The sequence below is a fragment of the Spinacia oleracea genome, chromosome 3, assembly GCF_020520425.1.
Source record: "Spinacia oleracea cultivar Varoflay chromosome 3, BTI_SOV_V1, whole genome shotgun sequence".
NCBI lineage: Eukaryota > Viridiplantae > Streptophyta > Magnoliopsida > Caryophyllales > Amaranthaceae > Spinacia > Spinacia oleracea.
In genome coordinates this window covers 21,034,881-21,044,927 of record NC_079489.1, presented here as the reverse complement: position 1 = coordinate 21,044,927, position 10,047 = coordinate 21,034,881, and the positions used below count along the sequence as shown (strand labels likewise).

The window sequence follows — 10,047 nt, the reverse complement described above, 5'->3', positions numbered from 1 at the left end:
TCATATGGGGTTCCTTCCTCGAATAGTGTTCCGACTGGGCTCACAATGCCAACTATTGATGCAGTCAACTTTGAGATCAAGCCCGCTCTAATCTCCATGGTCTCACAAAGTCAATTTGGTGGCCATCCATCTGAGGAACCCACCAACCATTTGCAGAGGTTCAACCAACTGTGTGGTACTATCAAGCATCAAGGGGTCACTCAAGACCAATTGAAAGTCATGTTGTTTGGTTTTAGCCTTCGTGATAAGGCTCAGACATGGTTGAATGATGTCAAGGAGACAGAGTGGAGTGCTATTTCACAGGCCTTTCTAGAAGAATTCTTTCCACCCACCAAGACTGCTGAAATAAGGCATAAGCTGACTACATTCACTCAAGAACCTGGTGAATCACTTCGAGAAGCCTGGGATAGATTCAAGGCTTTGCAGCGGTCGTGTCCGCATCACAACATTGAAAAATGGTTCTTGGTTCAGATTTTCTACCATGGTTTGCAAGATGAAACAAAGAACACGGTTGATTCTGCTGCTGGGGGTGTTTTTCTTGACAAAGAAGTGGATGCAGGTTATGATTTTCTTGCCAACTTAGCTGCCAACCATTACAGCACCACCAGATCCACATCTAAGAAGGGAAAATTGGATGTCGATGCTTATGCTCTATTGTCCTCACAAGTGGCAGCCTTGAACCTGAAGATCGATTCTTTGAAGGCTCCTCAGTCTAGTACACCCCCAATGAGTATCAATGCTATGTCTAGTGTAGCTCCAGTGACAACTTCTTACTGCGAAGTATGTGGCATCCAAAGTCACTTTGGTCATGAGTGCTCTTATAGTTTACAGGATACTACGCAATTGGAGAAAGTGAATGCTTTTCAACAGAGACAACCCAATGACCCATACTCCAATTCATTTAATCCGGGTTGGAGGAATCATCCAAATTTCTCATATCGGGGCAACAATGTTTAGAATCCTCAACCCCAGCAACAATGGTCGCAACCACAGTTCCATCCACCTCAACCACATGTTGCTAGGCCTCCATTTCAACAAGGAGCCTCACATAATGCTCCCCCGGGGTTTAATAGGCCCCCGCATCAAGGATATCAACAACCCCCTCAGAGCAGTGCTACTCCAGAGCCTAACATGGGTGATCTGTATAAGCTCATTGCAAATATGCAGAAGACCGCAGAGATAGCTCAAAAGAACCATGATGAGAGCATCAAAGAGTTGAAGAATCAGAATAGAATGTTGGAGAATCAAGTTGCCCAACTTGCTGACACTCTATCTCAAAGGCAACCGGGTACACTACCAGGGCAACCTACTCCGCCCCAGAACAGAGAAAGTGCCAATGCTATCACTCTTAGAAGTGGCACTAAATATAATGGACCCCCGATGCCCACTGATGATGCAACTCTTGCTAAGGGGAACACAGATGGACCAGGGAAAGCAACTGATGCAGAGCCTCGAGTCATGGAAGTTGATAATGCTGATGATGTTGGTGCAAATAAGGGGAAAGAGAAGATTTCTGATTCTCTCCCTATTGTGCCTAAGTTACCTTTCCCTCACCGGATGCAGAAAACTAAGGTCGATCAACAGCTTGGTAAGTTCTTGGCAATGGTCAAGAATCTTGAGGTAACGGTCCCTTTTACTGATTTAATATCTCAAGTTCCTGTTTATGCAAAATTTTTGAAAGAGATGATCACTAAGAAAAGGGATTATGGTGGTGTGGAGAGAGTCGCTCTAACTGAAGAGTGTAGTGCGATATTGCAAAATAAGTCTCCACCCAAACTTAAGGATCCGGGTAGTTTTTCCATCCCATGTCATGTAGGTGCATTGTTCATTGATAAAGCATTGTGTGATTTAGGTGCAAGTGTGTCTGTCATGCCCCTTTCTGTCTGTAATAGGTTGAATATGGGAAAACTAAAATGCACACAAATCACGTTGCAAATGGCAGATCGTTCTATAAAGTATCCCTTGGGTATTTTGGAGGATGTTCCTGTCCGGGTGGGGAAATTCTACATTCATGTTGATTTTGTAGTGCTAGATATGGAGGAGGATAGTCAAATTCCCATAATTTTGGGTAGGCCATTTTTATGTACTGCAGGTGCTGTCATTGATGTCAAGTCTGGGTCTCTTACTTTGAGTGTTGGTGATGATACTGTTACTTTTAATCTAACCAATGCTGTCAAGTCTCCTATGCTTGAGAATACTTGTTGCACGATTGATATTGCAGAAGAAATTTCTCTAGACAACATTCCTAGAATGTTGTATGATGATCTATTGCTGGCGACTCTCACCTTGGAGGCCCGAAAAGGAGAAGGAGATTGTGAGATTGATTCCTTGATCTCGGATTTAGATGGAAGTGAAGCTGAGAAGGTCGATGGTTTTGAGGTATTAGAAACTGTTTGCTCTATTTCCGAGCCACAGGTAACGAAAGTAGAACTAAAACCGTTACCATCCCACCTTAAATATGCATTTCTTGATGATAATGAGGATTTTCCTGTGATCGTTAATGCTGCACTCGATGATAGCCAGCTTTCTAAGCTTCTGACCGTGCTCCGTATGCACAAAAAGGCAATCGGGTATAGCATTGACGATCTCAAGGGCATTAGTCCTGACTTTTGTATGCATAGAATTAATTTGGAAGCAGATCACCTCCCTCGCATCCAACCACAACGTCGTTTGAATCTTAATATGCAAGATGTGGTGAGAAAAGAGGTAGTGAAACTACTTGATGCGGGCATCATCTATCCCATTTCAGATTCTAAATGGGTGAGCCCGGTGCAAGTCGTTCCTAAGAAGGGGGGGACAACGGTCATTAAGAATGATAAGGATGAGCTTATCCCTACTCGTGTTGTCACAGGTTGGCGTATGTGTATAGATTATAGAATGTTGAATACGGCCACCTTGAAGGATCACTTTCCCCTCCCCTTTATTGACCAGATGCTAGAAAGATTAGCAAAACACAACTTTTTCTGTTATTTGGATGGATATTCAGGTTTCTTTCAGATTCCCATTCACCCGGATGACCAGGAGAAGACGACGTTCACCTGTCCATATGGAACTTTTGCATACCGCAGAATGCCGTTTGGCTTGTGCAACGCCCCTGCTACATTTCAAAGGTGTATGATGGCCATTTTTTCTGAATTCATCGAGGATATCATGGAGGTATTTATGGATGATTTTAGTGTTTATGGTTCTGACTTTGATGTATGTTTGCATAATCTTTCTAAAGTGCTTAAACGTTGTTCTGAGGTGAATTTGGTATTGAACTGGGAAAAGTGCCACTTTATGGTCAATGAAGGAGTGGTACTTGGTCATCTTATTTCTGAGCGTGGCATCCAAGTTGACCGAGCAAAGATTGAGGTGATTGAGAAACTTCCCCCTCCTGTGAATGTCAAGGGAGTGAGGAGTTTTCTCGGTCATGCGGGTTTCTATCGCCGTTTCATAAAAGATTTTTCTAAAATTGCGAAACCCCTCACTCAATTATTGCTCAAGGATGCCACATTTGAGTTCACTGATGCTTGTTTGGAGTCTTTCGACAGGATTAAGAAAGCATTGATAACTGCTCCAATCATTCAGCCTCCGGATTGGGATTTGCCGTTCGAAATTATGTGTGATGCGAGTGGTTATGCTGTTGGAGCAGTGCTTGGCCAAAGAAAGAACAAGGTGTTGCATGCCATCTATTATGCAAGCAAAACCTTGGATGGAGCTCAGATGAATTATGCTACTACTGAGAAAGAGCTCCTTGCGGTTGTTTATGCTCTTGACAAATTTCGGACGTATCTTGTTGGTTCGAAAGTCATTGTACACACTGATCATGCCGCCCTGAAGTATTTGTTGGCCAAGAAAGAGGCCAAACCGAGACTTATTCGATGGATTCTTCTTCTCCAGGAATTTGATTTGGAGATTCGGGATAAGAAGGGTGCAGAGAATGTTGTTGCAGATCATCTCTCTCGGTTGAAATTTCAATCTAGCACAGACGGGCCTATCAATGATTCGTTTCCTGACGATCATCTATTCTCTGTGTCTACTCAATCCCCATGGTATGCAGACTTCGCAAACTATTGTGTCGGTGGCTCCCATCCTCCGGAGTTGACATATCAACAACGTAAGAGATTCTACCATGATGCTAAGCGGTATTTTTGGGACGATCCACATTTGTATCGGAAGTGCGCCGATGGTATGTTTCGTAGGTGTGTAGCGGATTGGGATACCCACGGGGTTCTTAAGCATTGCCACAGTTTACCTTCTAGTGGTCATCTTGGTGCTATTCCGACCGCCCATCAAACTCTTCAAAGTGGTTTCTATTGGCCTTCTATATTCAAGGATGCTTGTTTCTTTTGCAATGCATGTGACAAATGTCAACGAACGGGCAACGTTTCGAAAAGGCAAGAGCTACCACAAACCGGAATTCTTGAGGTTGAGCCATTCGATGTATGGGGCATTGATTTTATGGGACCATTCCCTTCTTCATGTGGGAATCGGTACATCTTGGTTGCCGTTGACTATGTTACAAAGTGGGTGGAAGCTATTGCATCGCCAACCAACGACTCTAACGTCGTAAAGAAGCTTTTCAAGAAAATCGTATTTCCGCGCTTTGGAGTCCCAAGGGTCGTGATTAGTGATGGGGGTTCCCATTTTCATCAAAGGACTTTTAAGGCTCTTCTGAAGAAGCACGGAGTTACTCAAAAGGTTGGCATGGCTTATCATCCTCAAACGAGTGGCCAAGTTGAAGTTTCTAATCGACAGATCAAGAGAATTCTCGAAAAAGTAGTCAACAAGTCTCGAAAAGATTGGTCGTTGAAGTTGGATGACACATTGTGGGCGTTACGCACGGCCTACAAGACTCCGTTGGGGACAACTCCGTATAGGTTGGTGTATGGCAAAGCTTGTCATTTACCAGTTGAAATGGAATATCTCTCTAATTGGGCTGTCAAGGAGATCAATATGGATTTAGAAGCGGCCGGTGAAGCGAGACTTCTTCAATTGAATGAGCTAGATGAACTTCGGTTTGAAGCTTACGAGAATCATAGGCTCTATAAGGAGCAAACGAAGAAGTTCCATGATAAGATGATTCAAAAGCGGGAGTTCAACATCGGTGATAAGGTCTTGCTTTATAATTCACGACTACGGCTTTTTCCAGGAAAGCTTAAGTCTAGATGGTCCGGGCCTTTTACTATCACCGAAGTCAAGGAACATGGAGCAATTGAGGTTGCTAGTGAAAATGGCACCAAGTTCAAAGTGAACGGTCAACGTTTGAAGCTATACACTGAAGGAACGTTTATTGGAAAATTGGAGACGATCTATCTCTCCGATCCACCCACCGACGCTTGACTATTGAGGTTTGGAGTCAAGCTAATGACTTAAAACGAGCGCTTATCGGGAGGCAACCCGATTTCTAACTCTTTTTCTTTTCAAATTATTTTCTATTTATTCCAATTTTTTTTATTTTTTTTCTATTTATTTCAAATTTTTTTTTCTATTTATTTCAATTTTTAATCTAATTTATTTTATTTATTTGGTTATTTTATTGAAAAAAAATAAAATAAATAAATTAGAAACAACAAAAGAACAAAAAAAGTTTATTTTGATTTCGATTGAATTCGTATAATTTTATTTTATTTTTAGATTAGTTTTCGTTCATCGTATTTATTTGTTTATTTATGTATTCTGTGTGTTTAGTTTTACTAACGATCCTAACTTTTGATTTTAGTGGTACTTGATAAAAAATTTCTAGGATGTATAGGTGCAAGTTCAAGTCAATTTGGAAATCCCGGTGCATCAAACGTGAAAGCAGCGCTCGCCCAGCGAGCATCTTGGTCGTTGCCTCGTGCACGCATTGTAACACCCCGACAATTCTCTCTTTTCTAAAATAATCTTTTAATATAAAACGTGGAGAATTATCAAGGCATTATCGCCCGTGTGAAAACGTAACGGCTTATTCAGAATTTTGCAGCGGAAAACATAAAACTAACTTTAGGTTTATAAATAATCGATTACAGATTTAGTCCCCAAAAATCATCTAACGAAAATAAGGAAATATAAATAGTACGACAAGTTTAAAGTCCCAATTAACAAACTCAAGTTAACTTAGCAAATCAAAACTAAATACAAGCTCTCTATTCCCGATCCCAATGATGCAACATCTTCAAACCTGCAGATGGACAATGCTTATTGATCCTTAGAGACTGCTCACCAAAGATTGGGTCATCACAGGATCAATAAGGCATAGCCATGATCAACATGCACAAGCAAAAGCACGTAATCAGCAAAGCTGAGTACTACACACTAAATCAATAATAATCCTAACATGATTCTATTAAACGAACAACCCTAACATGATACTAATGAACACAAACAAGGGCAGACAAAACATGATAGTTTGACGACCATACTTGACCAGACTAGACTAGGCTAGACTTTTAGCAATAATATTATTTTAGTTGAAATAGACAATGGACCGAGTTGACCATCCAGAAGTCTTCACTAAGGAAGACGAGGTACGGGCGCGACTCCGTAACCTCAGTGACCTGCGATATCGAGGAACGTTTAAATAAAAATAGGACACGGTGATCAATCCGGTCCCAGAAAAGGCCATGGGCTACCACCATGAACCCCAACTCCTATTTGTCCGTCACTTCAGACGTGCACAGTCTAAAGCTATTGCTATTCAGTTTCACTTTACATGATTTACAAATTGAGATTCCGTTATGACTCAACCATTACATAAGACAGACAATTCACATTTGTTCACAACTGTTTTTATCTTGGAATTAAGTAAGTGATCATAAAAGCATCAATCAAGACTCATTCCAACTTAACCAACCTTTCCTTTAACCATGAGCAACCCTGTATATGGGCATAAAGTTTCAACTTACTAAACAAGGTCCTCCGCCCTTATAAAGTAGTGAAAAGATAGAAAGGGAACAACAACCAATCGATCCAACCCAATCATATAGAATAATCTAGTGTTCCCAACCAACATGTTTGTATCAAACATCCATACTAACATGTTACAGTTCTTATAGTGCAAAATACGTTCAATAGGTTTGCCCAACAGTATTAAACATGCACATTCAATATAACCCAGTTCGTCCATAATATCAACATCACCAAGTTCAACAATAATATCAACATAACCAAGTTTAACAACAAGATTCAACATGGTTTCAACAATTAGCACACATTCCAAGCACACAGGTATGTACGTACCTTGTGTAAACAACTGATAGGGCACTTTAACATTTTCAAAAGTCGCCTAAAGAGAATTCTCCGCCTAAAACAACCAACAAGTAATCCCAATCAATTTCTAATCATTGGCAACCATAATAAAGCATTCTAAATGCATCCTAAACGTATTTAGAACTTTCCCCAATATCAAAACTTGAATATTTGATTTCCTAGCATCATATATATCGAATTAGTGATTGAAATTCGTTGAAAACTCTTTGCAAACATCGTACTTTAAATTTTCAGCAATATAAACTCGTTTAAAACTTCACCAAGGCCAATTTACATTCCTAGTACATCGAGACAATAAATTCAATATCCACCATTGTCCTACCATGATTTACAACCATTTAAACCTTGAAATTCATACTTTAAATAATCAAAAATCAATATTTCAATGTATTTAGATAATCTGAAAAATAAATATATTGTTTAAACATAATATATAAATCTGAAATTCCAATTAAGTCATAAAAATTACAAATTTATTAAATCAAAGCATAAATCAAATTAACAAAATATAATTAAAATAATTAGTTTACTTAGGGTTTAAGAAATAACCAAGAAGGATTCAAGGAGATGCTGGCCGGCGGAGCACAGGCGCGGCAGCGGTGGAACGACGGCAAGGAGGGGCACGACGGCGCACCGGTGGTGGTGGTTGGCTGCCGCAACAACATAAACTGGTGAGAACTGAGAAAGGAGAACGAAAGAGAGCAAGACACAAAATAGAAAGACGAGAAGGCTACCGTACAAAGGTCGCCGTCAGGCGACGGCAAGGTGGCTGTGCTGGCGGCGAGTACGGCGGCGGGCTGTACGAAAATAGAAAAGAAATTGAGGAGAGCAATACTCGAAGCAACGTGAGAAGAAGAACAAAAGGAAAAACAAAGAAGGAACAGTGAGGGAGGAGAACGACGAAGAAGAAGGTCGAAGAAGAGGGGGAGCAAGCTAACCGGCGGCGACTGGTCCGGCGGTGGTGGCGGCTGAGCTTGGAGGCAACGTGAGGGAGGAGGAGTTCTTGAGGGTTTGCTTTTTACGTGAGATTGAAGGAGGGAGTTTGGTTGTTTATTTTTTTTTTTGTTTTACGTATTGTTGAAAGAGAAGGGAGTAGGGTAGTTTGGGGTTATGGGTTTATAATATTGGGCTTTGTCCAATTGGGCTAGACTTAGGAATTTAGCTTTAGGATTTGAATCCAAAACCGAATAGGATCGTTTTCTAAATTCAATCAATTTTCGTAATTCAAATTATTTTCAACTTAAAATTCTAAAATCATTTTCGATTTCGTAAATCGTTGAAAATATTAAAAAGTAATAAATTAATATACGTTAATTATATATTTATTTCCAAAATTCATAAATTCTTATTTAAATATATTAAATATACGTTAAAATATATAAATGAAATGTATAAAATTACGGGGGATTACACGCATAAACCAGCGCCCATACAGCGGCCTCGCTGGCCAAATATGCCTCAATTGCTGAACATTCTGCCTTGCGCGCTGGCCATACAGCGGCCTCGCTGGCCAAATATGCCTCAATTGCTGAACATTCTGCCTTGCCCGCAGGCGAACCAGCGCTACCGCTGGAAATCCCGCCTTCCCCTTGATTCAAAAACCGAAACCAACCTCCCTCACCACTGCACCACCTACGCCCATCCCTCCTTCGACCACCCCCCTCCAACCACCATAATCCGTCGAACACCAACATCACCACCGCCTCCGCCCACGTGCCACACCGGCGGTCGGCGCGTCACCCCAGCAACCACCAGTCGCTCTCCTCTCACGCAAAACACCCCTTCCCTCGCCCACCGACGCCAGTCTTTCCTCTCCATTCACAATACCCTTCGACGACGGCCACCACCAACCCGCCACCTTCCCCTTTCACCCACGCAACAAACACCACCCCCCCCGCGCAACCAGTTCGTGAAACCCCACCCGCGTCCTTCGCACTTCACCGCTCCCTTTCCCTCGTTCGAACCCACAGCACCACCCCGCCACTCTCTCACCACCGCCGACCACCTGCACACGGTCGGTCGGCGCGCCACCTGCTGTCACCTTCCCCTACACCTCTCAAATCCCCCTCCTTCACCATTATTTGGTTCATGATTAAAACCCTAACTTTTACAATCAATTTGGGGGTTTTTGATTCTTTGTGGGCATTGATAAATTGTGTAGTTTTGTGGATTGTTTGTGAAATTCACGTGCTTTCGTAACCAAATTCTGGTCTTTGTGGTGCAAAAGGTATTAACATTTCAATTTTTCTAAAAAGTTTATTCACTTGGCTCATATTTTGAAAAGGAAATTGGAATTTTGATGTCAATGTTGATTGTTGAATCGAATGGTTATCGTTGTTGGTGAATATTGATTGACCTGATTGGTTGAAATCGGTTGGCGTTTGTTAGTTGTCGAAGTTTGAATTATTGGCATTGGAGGACTATTGTTATTGCTTGAGTTTTTTGTTGGGATTGATCGTTGAATATTGAATTATGCGTCGATTTGGTTGATTGGAGACTTGGAGTACTTTGAATTGTGGTTGTTGCATCATGAGAACAAAAAAACCAACTAGCTCTCACTCAAAATCCACCGCATCCCCACTTGCTCCTAAAAATTCCATTGCAAAGAAGCGTAATCCTACCCGCAAAGCACGAGCCAAGCCACCACCAAAGAAATCCACCAAAGCACCATCTAAAGCCACTCCGTCCACTACACACAAACAACCCCCCACCCCACCATCAACTTCTACGTGTCCCAAATATCCATGGTTGAGTGACACTCAACAAGAGACTTGCTTAGCCTTGCAAAATCGGAGCATCATGCCCACTCTTCTT

At 41.6% G+C, this 10,047-nt stretch overlaps 1 long non-coding RNA gene and 1 other non-coding gene across 2 annotated transcripts; both read right to left on the bottom strand.

Moving 5' to 3' along the window:
* Window positions 1-343: 343 nt before the first annotated feature.
* Window positions 344-449, bottom strand: LOC130471135 (small nucleolar RNA R71). Its single transcript, XR_008931801.1, has one exon. It is a non-coding gene; the product is annotated as a small nucleolar RNA R71 (small nucleolar RNA).
* Window positions 450-7,545: 7,096 nt separating this feature from the next.
* Window positions 7,546-8,330, bottom strand: LOC130470707 (uncharacterized). Its single transcript, XR_008931430.1, has 3 exons — window positions 8,172-8,330; window positions 7,968-8,030; window positions 7,546-7,883 (listed from the first exon to the last, which is right to left on the bottom strand). It is a non-coding gene; the product is annotated as an uncharacterized lncRNA (long non-coding RNA).
* Window positions 8,331-10,047: the final 1,717 nt, after the last annotated feature.